The sequence below is a fragment of the Ochotona curzoniae genome, unplaced genomic scaffold (genome assembly GCF_017591425.1).
Source record: "Ochotona curzoniae isolate NIBS_2020 unplaced genomic scaffold, NIBS_Ocur_1.0 scaffold_2587, whole genome shotgun sequence".
In the NCBI taxonomy this organism is placed as follows: Eukaryota; Metazoa; Chordata; class Mammalia; order Lagomorpha; family Ochotonidae; genus Ochotona; species Ochotona curzoniae.
The window spans coordinates 27,691,901-27,701,244 of record NW_024467096.1 but is presented as its reverse complement, the minus strand read 5'-3'; positions in this window follow the sequence as shown (position 1 = coordinate 27,701,244).

The window sequence follows — 9,344 nt, the reverse complement described above, 5'->3', positions numbered from 1 at the left end:
GCCTCTGATCTAAAATGTTTTTAAGCCTAACACCTATTAATACAATAAAGATGTATCTATTAATATTTCTCATTCTGTTACTTTCTGAAAATAACATATTTGTGTAAAATCCTGCCAAAGCCAAAACTATTAAAATATGTTCTGCATTAAAAAAAGAATCCACATCATAAGATGTTAACAAGATTTAGGGGTGAAAAACATGAAACCAGAAGAACTTGGGGAAATGCGCTTGCCACTGTAAATTCTTTAATTAATTTGCTTTCCAAGTTTTTGGAGGTCCTAGCTCAGCAGTTGGCATCTTGGATTTTCTTTCTGCTCGATCAAAACGTACCACGGCAGACATTACTGTTGGCTGGACTGCCGTGTTTTCATCTAATGATCCAGTTTTGATATGGAAACACTCCACAAAGTCATATTGTGATTTAACTTCACTTTAGACATTCCTTTCTTTCGCCCCAGCAGAGAAGTGAGGATTTAATTCAATCCATATTTCCCCAAACTGCAATAGCTGGAGGGTACTAATGGAGTCACTTTTAATGAACCGAATTTAAACTCAGTGGGCCTTTTCCCAGCACGTCTCTGTGGGTCCCAGGTGCCTGTGTCCCTTACGGGGTTTTAGCTGCCCCAGGATGGGAATGTGGTATGAGCTAACAGAGTGGTCTTCCTCTGCTCATGGCATTTCCTGTTACATCATCAGCCACCGAGCCACCACCGCGTGCTGGCCCGTCTGTGGTCCCACTGTCTTCCTCTGCAGTCAAGGCAACAAGGTCTCTGTGCCAAAGGCTTGAAGCTGCAGGGAGCTGTGTGGGGAGCTGCACAAGGATGTCCTGTTCCCCTCCTGGCCGTGCAGCCAGCCGGTTCCGCTTCTGCCCCAGAGTCATGTTCAAGGAAAGCTGGGCTCGGCTTTGACTTCTGATAATCCATGCTTTCTCTGTGGGCTCAGACGGACAGTAACTCCCGGAGGTTGTGCCAGGGCTTAATCCTAAGGGACAGCCTTGCACTGAACTTCAGAGTTGCCCTTCACTCTGAAGACTGAAATCTCTTGTCCCAGCTCCATTTTTCCTACCACAAGGAGGATTAAAAAAAAAAAAGGTTGATTTATTTATTTGAAAAAATTTAGAGAAAGAGGGATCTTTTGCCTGCTGATTCACTCCCCAAATGGTCCAAAAGCTGCAGGTGGATGAGTTCTTTTTATTGATTGGCCAGACATGGCTTACATTCCATCAGGCACTTTCTTGGCATTCCCAAAGGACCAGAGTCTCCATCTGAAGAAATAAATGGTTAATAGTCTGTGATGTATTTCTTAGGAGTAAAGACAAATCTGGCCTTTTCAATAGAAACCATTGATCTGACAATCACTTGTCATAAAGGGTGAAAAGAATCAGCTAAGGTTGTGAGTAACACCAGGATTGCCACTGAGAGCCATTCAGGAGGGGTTCCCGTCAGCCTCAAGAAGAAAAAAAGTATGGCTGAAGACCAACACTGAAAACTATTCCAGAAAAACGGTTCATGGGAGAGGATTTTTTTAAAATAAAAATCACAATATTTAAGAAAAATTGGTTTATTCGAGAATATGTTGCTTCAGAAGCAAAGTTCTTTGGGTAAATAAAGACATTGGCTGTCCCAGAACTTAGGGGATAAGCATGTCACCAATATTCAAAGGTCGGTGGAGATGCTAACCAGGAGTGGTGGTATGAAATGAGTATCTTAATACAGAAAGATCACAAGGGGCCCTGTGTAGTAGCCTAGTGGCTAAAGTCCTTGCCTTGCATCCACCAGGATCCCATGTGGATGCCTGTTCGTATCCCAGCTGCTCCATTTCCCTTCCAGCTCCTTGCTTGTGGCCTGGAAAGAGAAAGCAGTCGAGGATAGAAGCTTCAGGCTCCTGGCCGTTTTGGGAGTGAAGCAGCAGACAGAAATATCTTTCTCTCTGTAGATCTGATTTTCCAATAAAAAATAAATAAACCTTTTAAAAAATCACAAGGACTTATATTAATTAGGAGACAGATGGAAGAGAAAATTGAGCCATTTTTTAAAATCTACATACACTACAATGCTTTGGGGGGGGAGGTATTTGGGGAGCCAATGGTTTCCCTTAACTTTTCCTAGAGTTATTCTGTGTGTTTCTCTATCTTGATAATGGATTTGTTTACATTGATAAGAAGGCCCACTTAATAAGCAAATTATTGAAATGCATTTCAACCACAGTGAGCCTTCAACCTCTCCTGTGCTGGGGTGGCTGTGCCACATCAGGAGCGATCCTGTCTAAGATGGCGGCCAAGAGGGACTGGAGCCCAGCTGAGACAAGAAACCACACTCAGGTGGGACAAAAGGCCTTGTTACAGTTTCTAGGATCTAACCTCTCAAACTTAGAGCATTCCCTCTAGCTTTTAAATAGCAATAACAGCCTAGCTTTTTAAAAATTATTTTATTCCAGGTCCAACATAGTAACCTAGAGGCTAAAGTCCTCGCCTTGCACTCGTCTGGATCCCATATGGGTGCTAGTTCTAATCCCAGCAGCCCAGCTTCCTATCCAGCTCCCTGCCTGAGGCCTGGGAAAGCAGTCAAGGACGGCCCCAGGCCTTGAGATCCTGCACCCACCTGGGAGACTGGGAGGAGGCTCCTGGCTCCTGGCTTTGGGTCAGCTCAGCTGTGGCCATTATGATCACTTGGGGAGTGAACCAGTAGGTGGAAGATCTTCCTCTCTGTCTCTCCTCTTTTCTGTACGTCTGACTTTCCAATAAAAATAAAATAAATCTTTTTAAAAAAAATTCTTTTGTTTCTAATTTACATAAAATGAGTAGATTTCACATTCTTCATGGTACAGATTTAGAAGTGTAGGGATTCCACCTTCCTCTCTCCCCCGCCTTTAGTAATTTTCCTCTCAATTATTACGATAGCACATTCATTTACTTCACAGTAACAAACTAAACTAACTTTTAAACTGTGTTATCTCATTCAGATACATATGAACACCTACGGTGCTGTGGATGTTGCGCTCATGGGAAGGTGTGAGATTTTGGCCAAGGCCTCAGGAATGTCACAGTCAGGTCGAATCTCTTCTCTTCCTCCAAACACCAAGCTCAGGTCTTACTTGGGAATTCTTCCTCAACATGCCCTGCATCATTCCTGCGGACTCCACTCAGTTATGCGGTCCCTTTGCACACTGTCTCTATCTCCTACCCACTCACATATCCCTGGCGTTCTCTCATAAACATTTCACTATCTTCACATCCCTCACAATTTCATATCCCGTTTCTATCAGGAAAGGAGGGATGCGTGGACATATTGCTTGTCTTCTTACAGTAGAATGCACATTCCATGAGGGCAGTATGACTGACTTTTGGGGAGAAGATTGTATGCTAAGTATATACATGAATGTCCTGAATGCAAGAATGAGTAAACAGAAGCTGAATGAATGAATGTCAGGTGTAACTCATTATAATCCACATTATTGTTGTAACGGAGTGAAGATGTGGGTAGCTCTCATCTGGGCATGTGCCGGTCCAACATGGAGGAATTTCATGGAGTTCAATGTATCTTGGGTTAAAAAGAGGTAGTGAGTTAGAAGTCCAGTTGAAGAAGGGATGCTTGAAAGAAAACAAGGCCCCATGCAGGGAAGGCTGGTGAGCCTATTAGGGAAGGCAGACTTTGTCCAGAGAGCAGCACGGAAAACAGACTCCTGACCGCTGGAGAGGAATAGGGAACAGGTGAGCACTGTGGAGAATGGGAAAGGAGAGACTAGTAAATGGGTCAGCTTGGTAATCCAGGCAACAAGCGATCGGAAATCAAGCTGAAGGCAGTTAGAGCAAAAGGGATAGACTGGTGGGATCATGTGGTGGTAAAATCAACCACAGAGAAAGGAGTCAAGTACACAGCTCTCAGGTGGCTGTGCTTCCTCACACTTTCTCCATTTTCCACAAAATAAGCCCGGGGGACTGCACCCTTCTGGAGGTCACAATGAAGCTGTAACAGCACGTCCCAGATCACATTGACCACCACTTGATTAGGGAGCATGGCCACAGGGCTCAACATTCCCTGATAGGAGCAGGAACCTGGTACCATTGCTCAACCAATTAACTTCTCCACCTGCAAGCACCAGCATCCCATGTAGGTACTGATTCATGTCCTAGCTGCTCCACCTCCCATCCAGCTCACTGCTTATGACCTAGGAAAGCAGCAGAGGATGGCCAAAGCCTTGGAATGTTGGACCCATATGGGAGAACAGAAAAAACAAACAAAAAAAAGCTCTAAGCTCTAGCTTCAGACCAGTTCAGCCCTGACTGTTGTGGCCATGTGGGGAGTGAACCAGTGAATGGCAGATCTTTCTTTCTGTAAATCTGCCTTTCCAATAGACATCTTTTTTGGCCTACTGGTTAGCTTAAGGCCAGGTGTATATTTTAATATACACATCTGGTATATTAATATACAGAATATTAATATATTAATATACACACCCAGAATTTCTGCCATTTTTATCTGCTTTCTGATCAAAGGATATCTAATGAATTCACATCTATTCAGAAGCATTTAGTTAAAGCCTGTGATGTTCTGGACTCTGGGGACAGAACCCTGGTCCTCAAGCTATCTCTAATTTAGTGAAGGAGGAGGACAATGAAAAAGACTATTGAAAATCACCCAGTATTGCACTAGTCATAGCCACATAAAATGTTCAGAGCAGACACCCCGACCCAAAGATGTGTTTGCGAATGAGGGCCTTAAGATGTGGTAGAGAAAAAAAGCAGTTCTTCCCACTTTTAGCTAAAAAAAAGAAATAAATGATCATTAAAAAGCAAGGTCAGCTCAGAAGTAAACAAACATAAGGGCATCGAAAAAATGTACTGTTTACAATATTAGGTAATGTTTATTGAACACAAGCTTGGTGCCTGGGGTGATGGGCCTTGTGTGTTTTTCCTCCTGTCATCCTCATACCAACCTCATGAGATAGTCATACTGTTCTGCTTTCCCAGGCCAGGTGAGGTTCAGAAAGATCCAATGCTTTGCCACAGGTCCCACATTGGTAGCAGAGCACCGATTGGGGCAGTCTGAGGGTAGAGTGTCTTGCTGGTGTGTGGCCCTGCCTCCTGCAGTTCCTTTTAAAGATTCACCTATTTCATTTGAAAAGCAGAGAATCAGAGAGAAAAGGAAGACCCAGAGTGATCATCCATCTTTATATTTATTCCCCACATGGCTACAAAGCCTGGAACTGAACCAGGCTCAGCTTAAGAGCCTGCAGCCCCATCTGGCTTCCCATGCGGGTGGCAAGGCCCCAATCACTTGGGTTTCCTTCCATTACTTTCCAAACCATGCCATCGGGAAGCTGGACCAGATGTGGAGCAGCCGAGATACAAACCAGCATTCATAAAACAATGCTAACTTCACAAGCGTCGGCTTAACCTACTGTGCCATTTCTCTGCTTATCTGGCTGCCCATGGTCCCAGAGCATTTTGGATAGAAATTCAATGCAGAGTCAGCTGAGCCCCGGATGTTCTGCTGTCTCACGCAACTCTGTCTTCTTGCAGTAAAGGGATGGGGAACTACACCAACAGCAAGTCCTCTTTTCCCTGGTTGTCCTTGCGTCTAGAGGGAGAGTCTGCTCTGACCAGGGTACTTGGTGTGGTTGGTCCTGGGGTCAGTGGCGGGGTTGACCCTTCCCCACACACCCCTGTGCCTCAGTGGCCAGTGGGTCTGGAGGGAGCTGCCTGGCCTCAGGGAGGTGCGCAGGCCAATTTCTCAGTGCACAGTGGCCTGTTCTCAGTGAATAAGTGCCTCTCTCCAAAACCAGCAGCTTGACAATAGAGTTGGCATATTTTTATGAAGCGTTGAAAGGTTAGCCAATGTTTCTGTTGAGATTTTTTTTTTCAGTATTTGATTTCAGTATTTCATCCCCAGGGCGCACTAATGGTTCCTAATAGTTCCATTTCGCCAGCTCTTTCTTGCATAACTGCCTGCCTGCAGTGCCTGAGTTATATCAGGGAGCCAGGATGTCCCGGCCCATATACTAGGAGTCCTCTGAACTCTCGGACATCTGCAGTTCAGAGACCCCAGATCCTGAATCCAGGCCCCTTCCTACTGTCCCCTCAAAGACACTAATGACAGGACCAGCACCATGATGTGGCAAGTGAAGCCTCCAGCTGCAACATCAGTGTCCAAATGGGCACCAAATGCCCAGCTGCTCCATTTCCCATCCAGCTCCCTGCTTGTGGCCTGGGAAAGTAGTTGAGGACGGTCCAAGGTCTTGGGACCCTGCATCCATGTAGAAGACCTGGAAGAGGTTCCTGGCTCTTGACTTTAGATCACCTCAGCCCCGGCCACTTGGGCAGTGAATCAGCAGATGGAAGATCTTCCTCTCTGTATATCTGACTGTCCAGTGAAAATCAATCAATATATAAATATTTTTTTTAATGGAAACGATGTCTTGGTTCAACTGCTACCTTCTTAATTTTAAGACAGTCATATGGGCCTGGCGGCGTGGCCTAGTGGCAAAGGGTCTCACCTTGAATGCACCGGGATCCCATATGGTCACCGGTTCTAATCCCGGCAGCTCCACTTCCTATCTTTCCTCTCTCTATATATCATACTTTGTAATAAAAATAAAATAAATCTTTAAAAAAAAAAGACAGTCATATAAAAATAATGGGATCACTAAAACACCTCTGGTAAGGTGAACTTGTCACAAGAGAAGAAAGAAAACGGACATAGGAGTGAAAAAATTATTTCGACTTGCAAGCCTACCTAAGAGCTGCTCTTTCTTACTTTAGAAAGTGGTGTCCTGGGGCTTGGCGCAGTAGCATAGCAGCTAAAGTCCTTGCCTTGAACATGCTAGGATCCCATATGGGCACTGGTTCTAATCCCAGCAGCTCTGCTTCCCATCTAGCTCCCTGCTTGTGGCCTGAGAAAGCAGTCGAGGATGGCCCAAAGCCTTGGGACCCTGCACCTGCGTGGGGGAGACCTGGAGGAGGTTCTTGGCTCCTGGCTTCAGATTGGCACAGCATCATCTGTTGTGGTCACTTGGGGAGTGAATCATCGCACAGAAGATCTTCCTCTCCGTCTCTTCACCTGTCTGTATATCTGACTTTCAGAAAGAAAGAAAGAAAGAAAGAAAGAAAGAAAGAAAGAAAGAAAGAAAGAAAGAAAGAAAGAAAGAAAGAAAGAAAGAAAGAAAGAAAGAAAGAAAGAAAGAAAGAAAGAAAGAAAGAAAGAAAGAAAGAAAGAAAGAAAGAAGAAAAGAAAGAAAGAAAGAAAGAAAAGAAAGAAGGAAGAAAAGAAAGAAAGAAAGAAAGAAAGAAAGAAAGAAAGAAAGAAAGAAAGAAAGAAAGAAAGAAAGAAAGAAAGAAAGAAAGAAAGAAAGAGAAAGAGGTGTAAACAGGAAGGCTTTTTCTCATTTTGTAAGACTTTTTGGTCCTGCCCTGCACAGCCAGGCTGATGCCAAGAGGTGAATGGCCCGGGATGTTACAAACTTGAGTGGACTATGGGGAACCCAGGAGATAAAACGGGAAGACTTGAACAAGCCACTGAACTTCAGAAGCTTGTGTCTGTGCTTGTGTGAAGGCCAGGATAATTCTATCATCCAGAACAGTTGCTGAATTCAACATAATTAACTGCATTTTCCTAAACTGCAGGTGCCAAAAATATTTATTGTCACACTATAAAAATAAAATTATTAGAATATTCCTTGCAAGAAAGATACAGAAACTTAAATAAGGATGTTGGGGCAGAGAGAGGCCTCTTAACCCAGGGCCCGGTGGGGTCATTCAGTACCAACCATGAGAGGAATCGCAGGACGGCGCCCCAGGGGATGGGAAGAGCCACTGACGCAAGGCGAAAGACGCCATGGACCCAGGACATCTCTACCGAGAGTGACATTCTCTTGGTGCTGTAGCAAGTATTTGTCTGTCATCTGCGGCCTGACCCTAGAGGCACCCTCACCGGGCACCCTGCAGAAAGCTGAGGTCGGAGCTCTGCTTGTGGAAGGCTGGTACTGACAAGTCAGAGTGAATGACTGACTCCCTGACCTGAGAGGGAGTGGGCTGTGAGTGCAGAGGTGAGCCAAAGACGCCCCAGGGACAGGCCCTTGAGCCTATTTCCTCTCTTTTTCTTTCTTTCTTCTTCTTTTTTTTTCTTTTGTTCCACCTTTTCACCTTCCCTGGGGCAGAAACACTTTTCTCCCAGACTCTAAATTGCACGCAATGTGTTGTTCTCTCTCTGAGATCAGGGGTAATACTGACAAATTCCTTCCGGAAGAGCCCACGTGACCCTGGCACAATGAGGAGATGATCAATAAACCTGAGAGTGAGAATGAATTGTTTTGAAGGAGATGTTAAAATCATGCACAGCGTTAGTAGGAACTGAATATTCAAGATAACATTTCAATACGTTGAACAGCGCTTCTTTAAAACCATACAGTAACTATTTCCCACAAAATTTCTGGTTGAAGCACCAAGTTTCTCTTCTCACACTCTAAAGCATTTTCATGGTGTAAGTTGTAAGAGAAAGCATGTAAACTCTGCAATGATTGGCATCCTCCCAAACTCCGGGTACAACCCTATTCCCGACTGATTAGGACAACAGGTGAATTTTTAGACTACCCTGCCTCTCCATACATGATGTATCTTTACCCAGCACTTGACAGGAACTACTTTGACAGCCTAAAGTGCCAGTCACAATGAACCCATTCTCTCATGATCTGCAAGCAGGCAGTACAGAGATTAGGGTATGTAGGGCAACGAGGATTTTTAAAGCTCTACACTTTTTCCTAAAGTTTTATCTTATTAATTTGGAAGGCCAAGTGACAGAGAGAAGGAATCTTCCATCCTTCAGCTCACTCCACAAATGATCACGGTGACTGAGACTGGACTAGGACAAAATCAGGGATCTGGAACTCCACCCAGGTGCCACACACAGATGCAGGGGCCCAAGAACTTGCACCATTTGCTTCTGCCTTCTCAGGCGTAGCGCTGAATTGGAAGTGGAGAAGCCAGTACTCATGAGATGCCAGTGTCACAGACAATGCCTTAACCTGCCTCAAATCTAGCTCTTACCACTTTTTAGCCTCAGCCTGATGATAAATGACTGTGTTGTATACAATCACTCTCACTCGTTCAAGGAGTGGGACTAAGCATGGTGATGTAATCAGCCAACAAAATACTTGAGGAAACTTATTTTATAAAGAGATAAGGTTTGTGTATTAGATCACACTTGTTTAAGCTCTAGATTAAATGGTACCATTGGTGTGGCCTCTGATAAGGGCAGCAGATGACAATGAGCCAGTAGGCTAGCAGATGAGCCCAATTTAGTCTTTTATAGCAACATTCACAAAAATACCCCTCCTCTGGGCTGCCTCC